The 19,553-nt window shown below is 40.3% G+C and overlaps 1 protein-coding gene and 1 pseudogene across 1 annotated transcript in view; one reads left to right on the plus strand and one right to left on the minus strand.

Annotated features, from left to right (window-relative positions):
* Positions 1 to 19,553, plus strand: part of LHFPL3 (LHFPL tetraspan subfamily member 3) — a 694,186-nt gene that overhangs the window by 25,939 nt on the left and 648,694 nt on the right. The window lies entirely within an intron of this gene.
* LOC150001728 (small ribosomal subunit protein eS6 pseudogene) lies at positions 35 to 778 on the minus strand (annotated as a pseudogene).

Consider the following 19,553-nt stretch of genomic DNA (forward strand, 5'->3'; position numbering starts at 1 on the left):
CTTATTTGTTTTTTACTCTTAGAAAACCCCATTTTTAACTGGACTCAGACTTAGAGGTAGAAGCTCTCAGAGAAGACAGCTCTCATCTCTTGGCAATTTGTTCCTGGTGTTTTTCTTTGGCCTCCTTCATCCTCTTAGCTAAAGGTTTAGCATATTCTGCATCCTCTTCCTTATTTTTCTTAGTACATTGTTTCTTCAGAGCAGTATGCCAACATTTGTGTTGCAGGACACGTGGAATAACAAGTCACTGAATCTTAGGTGTTTTAGTCCTAGGTTTCTTACTTTCTTTGTTTAGGGGCCTTCTCACAATGTATTGGCAGGCATCATTTTCTTCAGAGAGTTTGAAAAGTTTGAAGATCCTGCTAGCTCTTTTGGGCGCCAGGCAATGAGGTACAGTAGTATCAGTGAGACCAGGAATATCTTTCTCCCCTTTTTTCACAATGACCAAGTTGAGAACACTGAGGTTGGCATCCACAGTGCAACCCCAAACAGATCTGCGCTTTCGCTCTCCAGTCCGCCTGGATCTGTAACAGGAATGGCCCTTGCTCAACAGCAGGTGGATGTGACCGTGGGTCAAGACCCCCTGCTTCATGGGGAAACCTTGTTTGTCATTCCCACCACTGATTTGAACCACATAACCCTTCCATTCTTCACCTAGAGCACCAGCGGCAACTTCTGTGGCCATACGCTTCTCATAAAAGGTACGAAATTTGTGTTCATCGTCCACTTCAATGAGCTTCTGGCAGCCTGTGGCTGGGAAAGAGATGTTCAGCTTCATCCTGAGACACCCGACTGCTTCCGAGGTGCCACGAAAAAGAGCTAGCATTTTCTGATTCAGACACTCTGCCATTACCAGAGTAACTTGAAACTAAATCACATTTGAACTTGATTAACAATTACTTTTGTCTGTCAATATATCTGTTGATGTTTTTCAAGCACCCATTATAAGTTTAATACAGCGATAAAAGTATAAATCAGGTGTGATTTCTAAGCAAAAGGAATCAAGCTTATAAAAATAAAATTTGTTTAAATAAAATAGTAAAGTCTCCCACTGAAACTCCACCCCCCCCCCAAAAAGAAGCCTTTTGAAGATGCATCCTCAGAAATAGCTGTAGCATATCTTAAGTGACTGGAGAAATTTCTTGAAACTGAAATTACTGGAAAGCCTCTTCCTCTACTAGGATCCATCCAGAATGATTTAGTAGAACAATCTTTGAATCTGTTGTTAATATGACATAAGGACTAATTAGTGTATTTACTACAAAGGCAAAGCCAACACACAATCTCATTTTTATAAGAAAAATATGATATAGAAAGGTAAATATTTATATTATTGATATAGTTCATTACATAGATGTATCAGATTAAGGGATAATGTACAACATGGTAGGCATTAATAATAAAGAGTGAAAGATTTTAGGATAAATGTAGTAATAGGAAAATGATCATATTAGGTTATAGTTTCTATAACAGAAGGAAACATGCTCTAACAAAAAAATGAAAAATGTGGTTGCTTGCACTGTACAGTTCCATATTCAGCCCAGGGCAGGTGGAGAGAAAGGGATAGAATCCAGACTCAAGGCAAGAATATAGCTGGCAAAAGAATCTTCCTCTTCTCCTTAGTGTTGACTGCAGACTTCCTCTGACCATATATTTAGGGAAAAGGTAACATCTTTATCCCTTAAATTATGTGAGGACCAGTTTAAGAAAGAAATGATGGAAAGAAATAATCAAGAGAATGGGAAGATATGTGGGCCTGGAATCATCCTTACCTGATCCTTCTTAACCCTCTCAGATTCTATCATTTCCAGGAAAAGTTTCATTTGGACCATGGCACTATGGATTTCAAGTGTTTTTCATAAGTTTTGGTAGAACAGGGCCACAGTGAAAGTGGGTGAGTTGGGGAACAGACAAAGAATAAAGAAAAGATAAACCCAGTTTTGACCCCAAAGGATTAAAGATGGACCCTCTGGCTCCCCTCTCTCCCCAGACTCCTAGGATTTAATTCACTTCAGCAAACAATCTCCTAATAGACACTGTGCTAATTTTGGATCCCAAAGATAATTAATACATCACTTGCATAATTTGATGAGAAGGGATGGCTCAAGCACACAGACAACAAAATTCAAGTACAGAATGTGCTAAGTGGTCTAAGACACAAAGTGTTGTAGGAGTTCAAAGGCAAGCCTTCACATTTAATTTAGTTTGGGAACTTGGGATGAACGATCAAGTAGATAGTCTTTGAGGTAAATTTTATAGGATGAGTAGGATTTCCAGACAAGATGAGCTGGAAAGCTATGCTAGGCTATTCCTTCAGAAGGAAGTCCCAGGTGGTACTATGAAGGCAGAATTCCTTGCCTACTGTACTTAAAGAGCTAAGAAGTAAAGGCTTCTATTCCTGGGCTCTCCACGTCTCACAGCATCATGAACATCACCCAGAGTAGTCTCAGAGCTGTGAGACAAGTGATTCCTTTACAAGTCGTGTGCAGTATTGACCAGATACTTGATCAGCAGGATACAGGTGGAATCAGGCCTTTTTCCTCACTTAATGGCAAGTAAGTAATAGTTATTGACTAGGACATCTGGGCAAAAGACTATTAAAAACTACCATTTAAGACAGAACATCTTTAAAACTCTGTAAACACTGAGTTTTAGGTAACCAATTTCAGTGGACTAGAATAAAAGCAGACTACTATGTATTTAAGCCTTTTTTCTCCTTCCTGTATCAGTCAGGGTTCACCTAGAGAAATAAAATGAATAGGAGACATATATATTAAGAGATTTATTCCAAGAAATTGCCTTACACAATACGGGGACTGTCTGGGCAAGTCTGAAATCTGTGGGTCAGGCTGTCAGGAAGGGCAGGTTGGAACCCCTGGGCATGAGCTGAAGCTGTTGACCATAGGTGAAACATCATCTTCAGGGAAGCCTCCGTTCTTCCCTTAATGCCTTCCAACTAATTATGCACTTTAATCACATCCATAAAGTACCTGGATGGAAACACCTAGGTTAGAGTTTGACTGAATAATGGGCCAAGTGGACATGTAAAATGTACCATCAACACCTCTTATAGACCAGACTTGATGTTAGGGTGAGAGCAGGAAATATTAACAATGGGATCATGTAACTTACAGCAATGGCAGAAATGACTCAATCAAAGATACAAAATGCCACATTTAGATGAATCTATTTACATATATGCATATCTGGAACAGACAAACCCACGGGAACAGAAAGCAGATTTGTGGTTGCCATGAGCTAGGGACAAAAGGGAATGGGGAATGACTACTTAATGAGTTCAGGGTTTCTGTTTGGGGATGATGTAAATGTTCTGGGACTGGATAGTAGTGATAACTGCACAATATAGTAATGCTATTGAATTATACACTATAAAGTGGTAAATTTTATGTTATGTGTATTTTTACCATAATAAAAAATAATCAAATGTAATTGTCATTAAACAGTATTCTGCAAAGCTGACTGCTATGGGCTCAACTTTGGAATGTACCTCTCATTAGGGTTGGCAGGGTGTAATTTAAAAGTGCCAGTTTAGTATGTTTACCTTTGGGGATTCAGGTCCTTGACGAGTGGCGGCCTTAGTTCTTAAATACACTTGAGATGGACACTGTTCAGGCCTATTGTTCTGAATCCTCAGCTTATTATGTAAGGGCACAGGCAGGCTTCCTTAGACAATTAGAAAGCATGTTGAGTGATAAAGATTATACAGGATTGGTGGCTTTCACAGAGCCTGCAATGGAGATCTTCAAATGCAGGGAGCTTTGTTTTGAGTATGCCTGGTGGAAAGATGATCATGAATCTCTGGCCTGTCAAAAAGAAAACTGAGATTTAACTTGGTTGCTGTATGTGGGTTCCTGGGAATATTTTGTCTTCATAAATGCTGTTCAGACTTGCTTTTCATTGGGAACTCTGATGTGTGAGGCCTTTTCTCTGTGTATAGCATGAGCTCTCGCTCGGCTTACAGAGGATGTCAGCATAATGATCCTTTCATAGCGGTGACAGTTCAGAGAAAACGTTTTTCAAATGTGTGTCTACTGACAGACATAGATGAATTCCCAACTAGAGTTATGGATCACCAAGAAAATGGGCTCTGACAGTGCCCTCGAGCCTGGGAGTAAAATGACCCTTCTCTGGGAGAGACTACGTGGGGCTTACCTCAGAGCTGATGTGCAGCGCTGCACAGGGAGAGCCAGGATTCTTCCTTCTCAACTGGAAACAACACATGGCATGGTTAATGCCCTCCGTACAGAGATCTTTTCCTTGGAAATATTTTCAGCTCATTTAGAAGCAACATTAAGTATTTGAAATCACTAAGGAAGGATCTATTTATTGGCATAAACGGGACTTCAGACAACTTAAAAAAAACTATGGAAGTCCGGTGTTAGGCTTCATTTATGTCAGTTTTACAAGTTAAAAATAAAATTTTAAAGTTACTATTAACCATCATGTATGCTGGTTTCATATATAGATGATTTTAGCCTTTAAGAACATGTTTTAGACAAAATTAATTTGGGGGTACAAATGGCCCCATCCTTAATGGCTCAATAAATATATTAAAAAGCTAAGTATAATTTGAGGTGGTCCTTTCCACAAAATTGAATCATTCAACTTACACATCCAAGGCACTCTTTGACTTACTCAGGTCACTGAGTCCTGCATGTGGGAACATATAAGCAGCTTTATATTTCTGGGAAGATTTTTGCCCAAATGTATCTACGAATGGTCTAGCATAATGTCCAGGTGGCCACTGTTAGGATCCATGTTTCAAGCTTTTCAAGCTGGCCAAGCTCTAGGGACATTTATTGACATGCAGTTATTTATGCATGTGATGTGGTATGTTAGGAGATCTAAGATGTGCTAGCACTCCATACATGTGATTTTATTTTTTCTAACCATTTTATGAGGTATGTGTCATATCATAAAACTGATACTGAGAAAGGGGAGTAACTTGCTCAACGTCACACAGATAGTGAAGGACTGACTTCAAACCCAGGGCAGTTTGATCTCAAACACTGTTATGTTCCATTGCACCATGCTAACAAGGAGTTTCAGGATGTTCAGGCACAGAGCTAATGTCTGAGTCTGTTGGAGCTGCTATAACAAAATATCACAGACTGGGCGGTTTGTAAACGACAGAAATTTATTGCTTCCAGTTCTGGAAGTTGGAGGTCTGAGATCAGGGTACCAGCATGGTTGGGTCAGGGCCCTCCTCAGGGTCACAGACTTCTCCTTATGTCCTTACATGGTGGAAGGCACTAGGAAGCTTTCTGGGTCTTTTTTTAAAAGTATATTTTATTGATTATATTATTACAATAGTTCCAATTTTTCCCCCTCTACTCCCCTCCACCCAGCACCCACCCTCCCCCAGCAATCCCCCCCCCAAGTCCATGCCCATGGATCATACATACAAGCTCTCCTGCTTCACCCTTTCATATATTCTTTTTTTAAAATAAATGATTAATTAGTTATTTTAACAATAAAAAAATAACAATCCCTTCCTCTCAGATTTAAGACTCTTTATAATCTTATAAAGGACAATGGGGGAAGGTCTCAAGCTCCTCTAGCTGCTTTAAGCTGGACATGGTCGTTGTCCTACCTACTCTTGGGTCCAGAAATCCCTAATAAGAGTGGGGATGCGGAGGGGAGGGTGGCCTTCCCACATGGGGAAAGATCGTGCAGACTCCAGGTCAGTTGGCTGTCCCCAGACAATGGCATGCTTGGTTTAACAGGCTGGCATCCTTGCTGTATTCTGGAGGCAACAGATTTCTGGGGTCATTTTTTTTTTTTTTTATTGCACTAATCTCATTCCTGAGAGCTCTACCCTGGTGACTTTGGTACCTTCGACGACCTCACTTCCAAATACCATCACCTTGATGGTTAGGATTTCAACATATGAATTTTGAGGGGACACCAACCTTCAGACCATAGCAGCTGGTCACCAGAAAATGGGGCCTAGGGCACCTACACTTTTCAAGAACACAGGGAAGTCCTGATAAGAAAACCTGAATAAAGGCAAGTAATTCACTTAAAGCATTTCTGTTTTCTTGGGAAACACAGTTAAGCATAACTTCTACTTTAGAGCCTTGCCTCCCACGTATTATCTTCCACAGTTGACCATGCCTTCATTTGTGTTCGTGTACACCTGCCCATGTCTGTAGTCACACTTGTCATATTTTATTGTACCTGGCACAGAGCCTGGCACAGAGTAAGACCTTAGTAAGTTTTTTTTTAATTAATCAGATAAAGGTATCCAGAAACATCTTGGAAAATGTGAGGAACAGAGGGAGACTGGGCAGCTAAAGTAGTTGACCAGGGATGAGCTAACTGGACTTGAAGACAAGCCACCTATTTCTGTGTTTGTTGAGGATGGATCAGCTGGCACCTGAAATATAAATTCAGTGACAGACTTGATGACAAAAATTCAGGCTTTCTATTCATTGTATTTTCAGCTGGAGGGGAGGTTGATTTCCAGTTTTGTTTTGTTTTTTAAGTACTTTTGTGGGTGAGTTTATATACTTTACATGCATTTTTGCCCAAGATGAAAACAAAGAAAGAATTTGCAGAAAGACTTCAGAGAGACGGAAAATGCAGAGATCATTTTCTCTGAAGATTCAAAAATTCCCTTTTTGGTCTATAAGCTAAGGATCAGGTAACTATAACCTGCAGGCCAAATATCTCTTGCCATTCCTTTTTGTATACTTGTACAAAAAGTGAGGTAAGAATAATTTTTATATTTTTAGTGGTTAAAAAAAATATTTTATGACTTCTGAAAATTATATAAAATTCACATATCAATGCCTATAAGTACTGTTATTGGAACCCATCTATGCTGATTTATTTATGTATTATTTGTGGTGGCTGCTTTTGTTGTGTAATTGCAACAGTGACCATATGGCTCACAAAAGCCTCAAATATTTAGTATCTGGTTCTTTGCAGAAAAAGTTTGTCAGACTCTGCTCTAAGCCATAGTAGAGTGATTCTCTTAAGTATGGTCGGAAAACAGAGTAAAATTATTTCCATTGTTTCAGGAGCCCTCCTGTACTGCATATTGATTTTATTTATAGATTTCTATTGATTTTTGTTCTTACCTTAATCTGTGTTGTCATGAAGGGCCTGGAATTACTGTTGTACATTGTGAAGGCTCATTCTAAATAGTACCTGGAAAATCTCTCATGATAAAGAAGCCTTAATTTTTAAATTGTTTTTGAACTTTTCCATCTGAGAGTGAACACTTCGGGGTAAGGGTTAGATGGGTAATAGCAGCCCTTGGCCTTATGCTGCCTCATTGGCTGCCATGAGGATTAATGATATGTATAGGCAGCACTTTGTGCTTCTCAAGGAAAGATGTTACAAAAGTATAAGACATTATTAGTAACACACAGAGGGCCTTGAGATAATGATCTTCATATCTCACTTTAAAAATAATAGGTTTCTACTAAAACAATTTAGATTTGATGATTAAATGCATGTTTGTAATGGGGTCAAAGTATCAAGAAAATCTTGGAGCAATGAGAGAGTCAATTGTGATTTCAAGATATATAAATATGTTTTGATTTTTTAAAAAGATGACTTTGGGCAGATGCTTCTGAGCAATGAAAGTGAGGAAGCAGGGAGAGTAGGAAAATGAAGAAGAAATGCTAACAGTGGATGTATTTCTGAGATGGTTAACCTGTGAACAACTGGGCTCCATCTATTGGGGACCCTCTGAGGCACTATAGAATTAAGCCTCAGATTGTCCTTCCTAAGGAGGTTGGAATTAGTGAACTTATTATATGATAAAAATGATCATTGCCTGGTTTTGTGGTCATACATTATGCCAGGAGCTTTACCTAAGTAGTTTTGTTTAATTATGAAAAAAATCTGAAAAGGTATAATTAGTAAAATTTAACATTGAGAAATTGAGGAGTTAGTATAAATTACATAAAGTAACTTAGTGTTAGGCCTAGAATACAGATCCAGGTATGCCTAACAGAAGGAAACCTCATGCTCTTTCCTCTGTGCTATGTAAGAATGTAATTGCCTCCTACTAAATTTTAACTTGTTTCTTATTTACAGTGTTGAGAGACTAGGTGTATGTTGGGAGGTTATGCTGCAGTAACAAATAACCCCCAGAATCTCAGTGATTTAACCACAACTTATTTCTCTCATTCCATGTTCATGCGGACAGCTTCATGTTGATATCATTCTCGCTTGGGAATCCAAACTGATAGGGCAATGCTGTCTAGCAGTGCTACGTCTAGATTGAGGTAAGTGAGGCATCCCTGGCACTCACTCTCAGAGTAATGGAAGTGCCAACCCTGCATATACCCTGGGAGTAAGTGCCTCCTTAATTGGGTACCATGGCTTGGACCCTGAGAAAAGAGATAACTACTAAAAAAAGTCTTGGTGGCTAACTGGGCTCAAATTACAAAACAAAAACAAACAACAACAACAAAAGCAAAACCCCCAAACCCAGAAGACATTTCTACACAGAGAACTCTCATGCAAACTACACTTCAGGGAGAAGCCTGAGCTGAAATATCTGCCTCTCCACTAAACTGCCTGCCTGCACTGTTTCTGCTAGCTGAACCAGCCTTTATAAAGGAGTTCCTGGAAACCTGTTTCAACCAATAGGACTGAGGTTTCCCCCATCCAATTGGAGCCACATAGCTATATCCTGATCAGCTTCTTCACCAACCAGTCATTGCAGCTCCATTCTGACCAGTCAGAACAGTGCCTTTTGGATCAATCAAACTTCGAGGAGTTGGAGTCCTCACTTGCATGAGGATGAACCAATTAGGGCCAGGGGTGGGAACTTATGTCTATATAAGTCAGCTCCTCTCTGGCTTTCAGAGTGCACTTTCTCTTTCCACCAGAGGATACATTAACCGGGAGCAGCAGAGACAACCAGTACAGAACAAAGCAGAGCAAATCTAAGCAGAGCAAACCAACACAGAGCAAACCAGACTAGCATGAAGCTGAGCAGAACAGATCAGGAAAAAGCAGAGTAGAGGTGTCTAGCCAGAGAGACACCTGGCACCAGGGCTGCCTGACGGCCTTGCTGTTTTCACAGCTGTGCTATATCACAATTGAGATGTTTTACACTGAATAAAGTTTCCTTCTTCACTGAACCCTAAATTAAGGATTCCTGTTGGCTTTGAATTGGCACCAGTGACCATCAATGTTTACCAATAGGCTGACAATAGGTACCTTGCTTCCTTTACCCTAGTCCACTCCAAGTGGCAGAGGGATGAGGGTCTGGTGAAGCACATGTAACCTCTTAACTTTCACCCAGAGTGACATGCTATTTCTGTTCACATTTTATTGAAAAAAAATGGGAAGGATACCAGATATTGGTAAACAATAATAGAGTCTTCCAGAATAGGTTTAATTTAATTCACTCTTACAAGCCTCCTTCTTTTCTTGTTAATAGATTAACAAGTTTAGGCTATTAAGCAAATCATCAGGACTTGGAATACATTTTAATTCAGATGTTAATTTTCCCATGAGGTCTCATGAAAATTCATACTAAGTGCTGCAGCTGGAAGTTCCTACATTTGAGTATTAGAAGTAGAGTAACAAGGAGGATGCTCTGTTAAAGCTCCTAACCCCAGTCAGCAATCCAAAGCTTGCAATTCCGTCATTTCCTACACGTCATGGGAGACAGAGGAGACAATCATTACCCAAAGATTTCATCTGGAACATGCAATAAGAGCCTTTGGCAATAGGCAGTTTGATAATACAGTGTGCTGGTGGTGGGGAACTTGTTTACCAATAGCTGGGCTTTTCAGGATGTGGTCCAGCAACTTCTTTTGTTGTGTAGGCTACATTATCTCTGTGAGCTGAAAACAAACCAAACAGTAAATAAAAAGGAAAATTAACTGGCATTCCCCAAAACACACACACACACACACACGCATTTCAAATAAGTATTACAAGAAGAAAAATGCCTTTGAACAACAACAACAAAAAGCTGATTGATAGCAGGCATAAAAACCAAATTTCTACTTAGCCCTGTTCAGAAGTCCAAAGAACTCAGATCTTCTGCCAAAATTCTCTTGTCTTGGGGACAAGTTCTAGGGGTTGAAAATGGTGTGGTTCAGTAGGATTAGAATTTAGGTGTTGGGGGAGAGGGTAGGGTGTAAGGGAGTAGGAAATCATATTGCAGTGAAAAACTGTTGCATCATTGGGTGTGCACTCTAGCATGTATAAATTATGCAACCATAGGCAGGTCATTTCACTTTGCTTTCTTCACTTGTAAGATGCAACTCGAGGAGAAGATTGTAGTTCTAAATTTGGTGATGACAATAAAGTTCAGAGGGTTGACAGAACTGAGAAATTTCATTTTTAGGTTAGAAGAGACTTTAGAATATTGGTACTTAGACTGAGAGAAGGAATTAGTCGAGTTACTGAAGGTGCAGGAGAAAAAAGAGTTCTGTCAGAGTCAGGTTGTGAAGGAGCTGAGAGGGAGTGACTTCAAGAGGCCAGTGTGGAAGATTCAGTCCTGAAAGGTAGGGGTGCTCCTGCTTCTAAGCTGGAGGGAGGACACAGTGGGGTGAGGAGACTGTGGTAGTGTCAAGAAGATAAAAAGCCTTGTGCCAGCTCAGACATCTGCATAGAATGTGTGGCAGGGAGGGGAGAAGGACATACTAAGAAGTAGGAAAAAATTTTGGAACAACTGTGTGGAGAGTGATCAAGAGAGAGCAAGAAGAGAATGGCAACATTTTGGAACATAGTAAAGGACTCAAATGAAGTTGAACAACAGGAATTGTGCTGGAGCCAGTTGCTATATTTTTCATAATTTGCCACACAAGGACAAAGGGTGAGGGAATCTAAAGGTAAAACAAGGCCACTTTGGAATGATTGCCCTTGGCAACTTGGCTTGGGAGGAAAACAGAGTTTGAGGTTTCTTGTGGTCTCTGTGAAGGGGTAGAGAAGGGTAAGTAGGCACAAGAATGTGGGAAAGATGGAGGGAAAGGAAGTTTTGGACATGCAGGAACATTGGAGGTAAAACAGTGCCCATCAAAGGTGTACTAAGACCTATGCATTGTTGAAATGAAGTGAGAATTACATTCTCTTTTTGAGAAGGTTAAGGAAGAGGTGGACAGAGTGCTAGACTGAGCCCAATGAGGCCAAGGCCAAATGTCTTTATTTCATACCTAGCCCTTAGAAGGTTGTCAGGCACAGAAAAGATCCTCAATCAGTCTATAGAAGTAAATTCAGCTGAATATTATCCAAAATGATGGCAAAAGATGGAGTCAGGAAAAAATTCTACAATGATTAGGCTGTAGACTGGGTTGGCATGTTCAGGTCTCATCTCATTCAGAGGAGGTGACCTAGTTTTTTTTGCCATGCACCCCATTGAAGGCTTTTCTTTCTTTCTTTACAAGTGGCTCCACAAATATGGGTCAATTGCCGTAACTATACCAGCTGTGCCTCCCAATTCCATAGGAAGGATTTCTGCTATCATCTTAATATAAAATTATATCCTGCTTGCCTCTATGAATACATTTTATAATCATGGCTTTGACTACATACTTAATATAGAGTCATTCCTAGAGACCCAGTAAACATAATACAGAGAAAATGAAACAGAAATGAGAACCCAGCTAATTTGTTTAAGAGATGGGTGAGTCCATTTGTGGATTACTAAATTTTGAAAAATACCCAGCAAAGAGTAAACAAATAAATCAAACAACCAGCACTGCTGAATATACATTTTTCCCTTTTATTTTGCTAAGTGTGGATGGTTGTTAATTACATATTTATGACAGTACATTATAGCTTAATTATGAATGCCCTGAAACATGTTTTGTAAACGCAATGAAGCCTGGCCCTTTTGCTCCATTACTCTGCTATTAAACTTTATCTGAAAAGTGGTTTAAGTTTGCTATGGAGTTTGTGGATTAATTATATTGGGGCGATTTGGTTGGGTTCTCATTATCAAACTAAAATACCAGAGAGACATTCTTATTTTTGAGAGATTCTATAAAGTTTCTACTTTTACTGCATACAAATAATGCATTTGATTTTCAGAGAGAACTATTTTGGTGTTGGCTTCTGAGGGGCTTATCTTATGAGCTACATCAGGCAACCCTTTTATTTCCAGTTTAGGAATTAGATCCTTTGTGTTTAACTCATACCCTGAATGCACATCTTTCTTATTCTCCTATTTTTAAATTAGAGAATTAGTATATTGTTACACTCAATATTCTGTGTCTTAAGATGGGATGCAGTTTTAACTTCTGATACTAATGTTGGGTCAGATAAAATGGGCTGTCCATGGCTTTGGGACATAGATGGTCAGATTTTAAGCAGGCAGAAGAGGGAGACTGCTGTCTTATTGATGACCACAGCTAAAACTAGTGGATTTGGAAGCATCAGCATAATGGATGTGTGTTTTCCAACTTGAAAATTCTAGAACTTGCATAGTATTAGAAAAAAAGATGTGTGTGTATTTGGTTTATTTGTTTGTTTTTGGTTTTGGCTGCTCAGACAAATAAAATTATGTGTGCCTTTCAGATAACAGTGTCTATTGCTGAGGGATTGTTGGGACTGAAGGAGGAGAGAGTATCTCACAGTAAAAAATTAAGAATATTTTATCTAAAGACACAGGGTAAAAATTGCATAGATGCAATGGTCCTTTTGCTAGAAGTAGCTACATCCCCCAGACTTACTTTCCCCTCTTACTTCTGAACTTTAAGCTTTAGCCCAGAAGCACCAAGAAATCTGTCATTGTTGTCCTATGAACCCAGCTTTCCTCTCATTGAGTGTTTAGTGCTCTTGCTAGATTGTTTATCCATAGAGCAATATGTACTGAAGCTGTCAGCTCATTAGCAGCGGTGCGTGTGATTTAGGTGCACCATGGAATTCAGGAGGGCTGAATTAGGAGGCCTCACCAGGCAGCCTTTGCCTAAGGTCCTGCATTTTATTTCCCCCAGGAGGGCAATTTGGGTTTGAATAACATTTTCCTTCTGGTTAAAATCTCTGTCCAGCTTCTTTTGAAGGGTGTGAGGGAGAAAGGAAGAAGAGTACCTGAATGGTTCAGTTTGGGACTTTAAGACTCTGATTTTAGCTTAGCAAGAAGCTGCAGAACCTTACCCAAGGCAAGAGGCTTGTAAACACCCAGCTACCTGAATGGGGTGGGGGATGTCGGGACCAACTTCTCTGGCTTGCAATCTGTTCCTTTCAGCTCACTAGCACTTTTGAACTCTTATTATTTCCTGCATCTGCCAAAGTCCCACCCACCTCCCTGCCCCCACTCCTAGCCCCAGCATCTTTGTCATTTCCAGACATGATGTGAGTGTGCACATGTGTGTATGCATGTGTGTATTGTTTTTTCTTTGCATAGCATTTCAAGGACCAACAGTTCTATGGTTCCCATAAAAATATCTCATTTTGGATACCTCCATACTGGCCTCCTAGAAGGGCATGGCCAGTTCATTCTGCACTGGTACTAATATTTATAAAGTGCTTGCTATGTGCCAAGCACTACATACATATATTTAATTTGTGGTAGGACAAAATAATAATATAGGTTTTAACACTTAAAAAGCATTTTCTATCTGACAGGTGCTGTTCTATACACTTTTTATATAGTATTAACTTATTTTATAATGCCAGCAACTCTGAGGATTATATCAGTCAGGGCCTATCCAGGAGACAGAAACCACATCACTTCAAAAATAACATAATTGGGTATAACTTACAGACCATGAAATTTATCTATTGTAAGTATACAATTCAATGATTTTTAGTAAATTTATAGAGGATAGATTTTAGAGGATTTCTATCACCCCCCAGAATTCCCTCAATCCTGTTTGCAGTCAATACCTGCTCCTAATCCCAGCCTTATACAACCACTACTCTGCTTTATATCTCTATAGACTTACCTTTTCTGGACATTCCATATAAAAGGAATCATACAATGTGTAGTATTTTGTGTCTGATGTCTTTCAGTAGCATAGTGCTTTTGAACATCATACATGTTGTTGCATTTATCAGAAGTTTGTTCCTTTTCATTGCTGAATAAGAATTTATTCTATGGATATAGCACATTGTGTTTATGATTTCCTCAGTTGATGAACATTTACATTTTTCCAGTTTTGCTGTTAAAACAAATAATGTGTGGGCATATGTTTCATTTCTTTTGGATAGGACTGAAATTACTTCCTGGTATGGCATATTTATGTATTACATTTTAAGAAATTGCCAAACTCTTTTCCAGAGGAGATGTACAATTTTACATTTCCACAAGCAATGTATGAGAATTCCAATTTTTCCATATTCTTGCCCATACTTGTCTGTCTTTTGATTATAGCCATTACTAGTAGGTCTGTTGCGGTATCTCACTGTGGTTTTAATATGCATTTCTGAAGTGAATAATGATTTTGGGCACATTTTCATGTGCTTGTTAACCATTCACATGTCTCATTTGGTGAATTGTCTATCAAGTCTTTTTCTTAGAGTTTGCTTTCTTATTTTAGAATTGTAAGCCTTGTTTATATTTTCTGGATACAAGTTTTTGTTAGATATATAATTTGCAAATGTTTTCTCCCAAGCTATATCTGGTCTTTTCACACATCAATTACTTTAATGGAGAATATTTAATGTGAAGAATTATTAACCATGTTAATATACATGTTAACTCTGTACTGACAAATTGAAAAGGCAATAAAGATCACAAGCACTTTATGGAGGCAACACTGCAAGAAGCAGCTAAGAGACTTCTGGCCAAGTTGGAGGCGCAGACAGACATGCTGTGTCTCCCTCCACAACTAAGAAGGAACACAACTACCTCAAAAGTAGAAACAACCGGAAGTTCCAGAAAGTCAAAGTGCATGGAAGTCCAACAAACAAAGATATTAAGAAGAAATACTCATCCAGACAGGTAGGAGGGGTGGAGCTGGGGCAGAGAGGACTTTGTGTGATGGTGGCAGCAGCAACAACAGCAGCAGGCCGGTGGAAATTGCAGTTACACATTTTTAAAAGTCAGGAGGGGCACCTGGGGAGCGTTTCCAGCCCCTCACCAGACCATGCAGTTCACTGTCCCCGCTCCGGGGAAAATCAAGCCTCATTGCTTCTGACTGTGCAAACCAGTGGGGGTTGGAATGGAGGCATAAACTGCTAGTGTCTCAGCAGAGTCTGCTTGGCTAAAGGGCCCCCACGAACCTAGAACATCCGCAGACTCACCCACTCTGGGAACGACAGCCAGGGCAGCAGGTAAAGAGGAACCAGTCCAGCGTGGAAGTGGGATAAGTGCCTGGAAAACAAGCAAGTGCTGGGCAAGCAGCATTGTTCCTTCTCAGACCCCTCCCCGCATACAGTGCCACAACGTGGTGAAACAGGTCACCCGTTACTGACAAATACCTAAGGCTCTGCCCCTTGCAACGTAGTAGGAGTGACAGCTCTCCCTGGGACACAGAAGCAAACAAACACAGGAGACTTCCGGTCAAGATGGAGGCCTAGACTGACATGCTCCGTTTCCCTTCACAACTAAGAAGGAATACAACTACTGCAAAACCAGAAATAACCAGAGTTCCAGAAAATAAATGTAAGTCCAACATATGAAGTTATAAAGAAGTGGTGCTTGTCTGGACAGGTAGGAGGGGTGAAGCTGGGGAGAAGAGTTCAAGCTATACTGTCCGTGGCAGCAGTGGTGATGGAGACTGGACAGCAGTAAGCACAGACACCCATATTTAGGGGGAGGCGAGAAGCGCCTGGGGAGCACCCCTGGCTGCAGACCAGACCCGTCAGCTGGCAGTTCCAAAGCTGGGGAAGGCAGACCTCCATTGCCTTGGACTGTGGGGCCAAGAGGGGGTTGGGATGGAGGAGGAGGCTCCCAATTTCTCAGCGGAGAGTCAATGACAGGAAACCATCTTGGACCCCTACCCCCATAGAAAACATCACAGCGTGGTGAGACAGTTTGCCTGGCTGTGACGAGTGCACAGGGCTCTGCCCCCTATAGCATAGGAGGTGTGACAGACCTGCCCAGGAAGCAAAGGTAAACACAAGATGGTCAGGATGGCACATATCATGATACAGATCCCAGTGACGAAGCTGACCAGACAGCAAATATCTAATCTAATGAAGCTTCATATAGGAAATCTTTCTGAGGCTCAGTTTAGAGCTTTGCTTATAAAAATGCTTGCAGACCTAACAGCAGACCTTAAACAAGACAGGGAAGGAAAGAAAGCTAGTCCTGCTGAAATGAACAAAAACACATACGAAACTAGTGGTGAGGGCAAGAAAACCAGGGATCAAATCAACAAATCAGAACATAGGGAAGGAACAAACAGTCAACCAGTGCAGAAAGAGGAAACGAGAAGTGAGGAAAATGAGGAGAGGCTCAGAAACTTATCCGACAACTATAAGTGGGCCAACATCTTAATCATAGGTCTGCCAGAAGGTGAAGAAGAAGAACTAGAAATTGAAAAAGTACGTGAAAAGATAATGAAGCAGAACTTCCCTAACTTGGGGAAGGAAATAGACTTAAAGGTCCAGGAAGCACAGAGAGTTCCAAAACAACTGGACCCAGGGAGAACCACACCAAGACACATTATAAGAAAAATGTCAAAAATTAAGGATAAAGAGAGAATCTTAAAAGCAGCAAGAGAGAAGAAGAGAATTACATACAAAAGGGTCCTAATAAGACTATCAGCTGATTTCTCAAAAGAAACTCTGTAGGCAAGAAGGGACTGGCCAGAAATATTCAAAATAATGAAAAGCAAAATCCTACAATCACGATTACTCTATCCAGCGAAGCTGTCATTCAGAATAGAAGGGCAGAGAAAGTGCTTCCAGGACAAAGTAAACCTGAAGGAATTCATCAGATCCTAACCACTTTTATATGAGATGTTACAGGGACTTGTTTAGGAGAAGGAGGATCAAAACTATGAACATTAAAATGAAAACTGTATCACAACAACCAACAACAGAAGCTAGGGAATTGAAACAAAGGCAGACTGAATAGGCCATGAGAGTGGGAGGGGAATTATGGGTATGGGGAACATTTTGGGGGGAGGTCACTGGGGAGGGGGAAAGGAGGAAGGGGAGGGAGATGGTACAGGAATTAAGAAGCGTAGTAGGAGGGAGTAGTGTAGATAGGAAGATGTTGAGAACTATATGCACAACCAATGGACATGGGCTAAGGTGGTGGGGACAGTTTGAAGGAGGGGAGTCACTGGGTGGAGGGGAACAAAGGGAAAAGAAATTGGGACAACTGTAATAGCATAAACAATGAAGCATTAAAAAAAAAGCAGCTAAGGATGAGGAGCAAAGGGAAAAGGTTAAAACTGTAATACTCAGAAGCTTGGAGAAGGGGCTAAAAGTCCTTCAAGGAGACTATGCAGCTGAGTGTGCCAGTGCATAAGGGATGGGGTACAATAAGGCTGGTTCTTGGTGTGTTGGAAAAATTGTAAACTGGAACCAACTGCTGCTACTGGAATGAAGTGCCACTGATGAAAAGAAGAAGAGAAGTTAGGACAACTGACATGAAGATCAAGAATTCCCTTTGGCCTCCTCCAGCCTTCCAGTCTCCCTCTGCCCACCCACCCCCCACTTTGCTCAATTAGGAGAGCCTAACAAGGAGCAAGATGACAAAGCAAAAATGTTGTTTGCAGAGTCTCAACCCCAACATGAAAGAACAGGGACACAGAAATATGGGTTTGAACTTGATAGACAATAGCTTAATAACTAGCACGGGTACGTGGCACCACTCCTGTTAGGGTGGTCAGTGACCTGGGCTGTGAAAGAATTCACTAAGAGAAGAAAGTACAGAGTAAAGTTTTTATTTTACTTTCCCAAGAGAGGGAAAGAGCTAGGTGCAGAGATATGCACCAGGCCTGAGGGGTTAGGGCTTTGGGTTTTTATCCCATAATGGTGTGGTTATGTAGCAGGATGTTTCAGTTAGGCTGCAACTTGTTTAGACCTTTGGGTTCAGGGTCTGGTTGTTGGGTTGCTGTTGTCTGGTACATCCTGTGTTGTGAGGAGCCTCTGTACCCTCAGGGCACTTGTAATAATTTTGTAGTCCTGAGGATAAAGGCTCATAAAACAATTAGGGTCAGCCATGCTTTATGGGGTCCAACTAGCTCTGTCAAAGAGGGAGTAAAAAGGGCTTTTGTCCTATTAATTCCCATTTTACAGATGAGGGAAGTGAGGAATAGAGAAGTTAAATAACTTTCCCAGGATTTTCAAGCTGATAAGTAACAAAGCTGGAATCTGAACTCGCATGTTTGACTCCAGAGCCCATTTTCATAACTGCTACATTGGTCTGCCTCTCTGGCTCCACCACATGTTGTAATAAAACATGGTTTGCAAACAATGCTCCTTCATTTTATAAACTCTTGGATCTCCTGTAGTCATATGGCCTTGTTTGTTGAAAAAATTAAAAAAGCTACCATATTTCTGCTGAATTCTTGAAAGCATGAGAGAATTGTAGAGTTCTGGATCCTTCTTAGAGAAACTTCAGACAGTGAGCTTTGGCACCAGTCTTCAAAAGAAGCCAATCCACCTTGTTTATTACATTTCTTTTTCATAACTCAGTTTCCCACTTACAACTCTTCACTTCCCACAACATTAAAATGGCTTACTAATAAAGGTACATGGTTTTTCTCCCCTGGTGTTACCCACTGGGGATAAGGGGCATTTGGCATTAGAGAAGAATAATGTTGAAATGGTTTTCTCTCAGGGCAAGTGTCTAATTGATGTGATTCTGTGTTTTCCAGTTGATTGTGTCTTTTCTAATTTTTAGTTGCTTTCCAGTTCTCTGAGTTTCAGAATATAGTTCACTGTTTTCACTTTGAAAGTGATGCTTTCATTGCTCAACTTGCAAATTCTGGAATAGTGATATTACCATGACTTTTTCTAACTGAGGAATTAAGCAAATTTTCTTTCTTTTTCCAGATAAGTCCCAGTACGGATATTACAAAATGTAGATGCATAATCAACAGTAGGCTCTGTGGTATTCTTGTGCTTAGAATTTGAAAGTGACAATTTTGGATACCTATAAGAGTATGTAAGTACATTGTTTTACATAGACAAATACTGTTGCAACAACCAGAAAAAAAGACATGGGTATCTGGGATATGCACGTAGTATATGCATGTTCCTCCATTGTATGAATATACATGTGGGAGCTATATATTTTCCATAACAAATGTATCCAGCCCAGAAGTGTGGACCAGAATTATCTCACTTCACATTCTGAATGTCAGCGAGGATAAAAATTTTTGGTGGGTGGTTTGTTAATGGACAGTTAGTCGTTTTTTTGTCTTTTGGGTTTTTTTTTCCCAGTGAAAGTTACAGTCCATTTATGAATAACCTAGCTCTTTCAGAACTATTGCCTCTTTGGTGATAGCATGTTACTATTCCAAGAAACCATTAAAAACAGTATGAATTCAGCCAGAGTGGTCAGGACCTGAACATGACTTCAGAGTTGTAGCTGAAGATTCATGTCCACTGACAACATAATCAGCCTGTAACAGCCTGTGTGCTGATGAGGAGGCTACTTTCTCATGTATATTTTAACTTTTAGGCTCTTGTCCTTTTCTGGTCAG

This window comes from Furipterus horrens, unplaced genomic scaffold, assembly GCF_987537825.1.
Source record: "Furipterus horrens unplaced genomic scaffold, mFurHor1.1.pri manual_scaffold_9, whole genome shotgun sequence".
In the NCBI taxonomy this organism is placed as follows: domain Eukaryota; kingdom Metazoa; phylum Chordata; class Mammalia; order Chiroptera; family Furipteridae; genus Furipterus; species Furipterus horrens.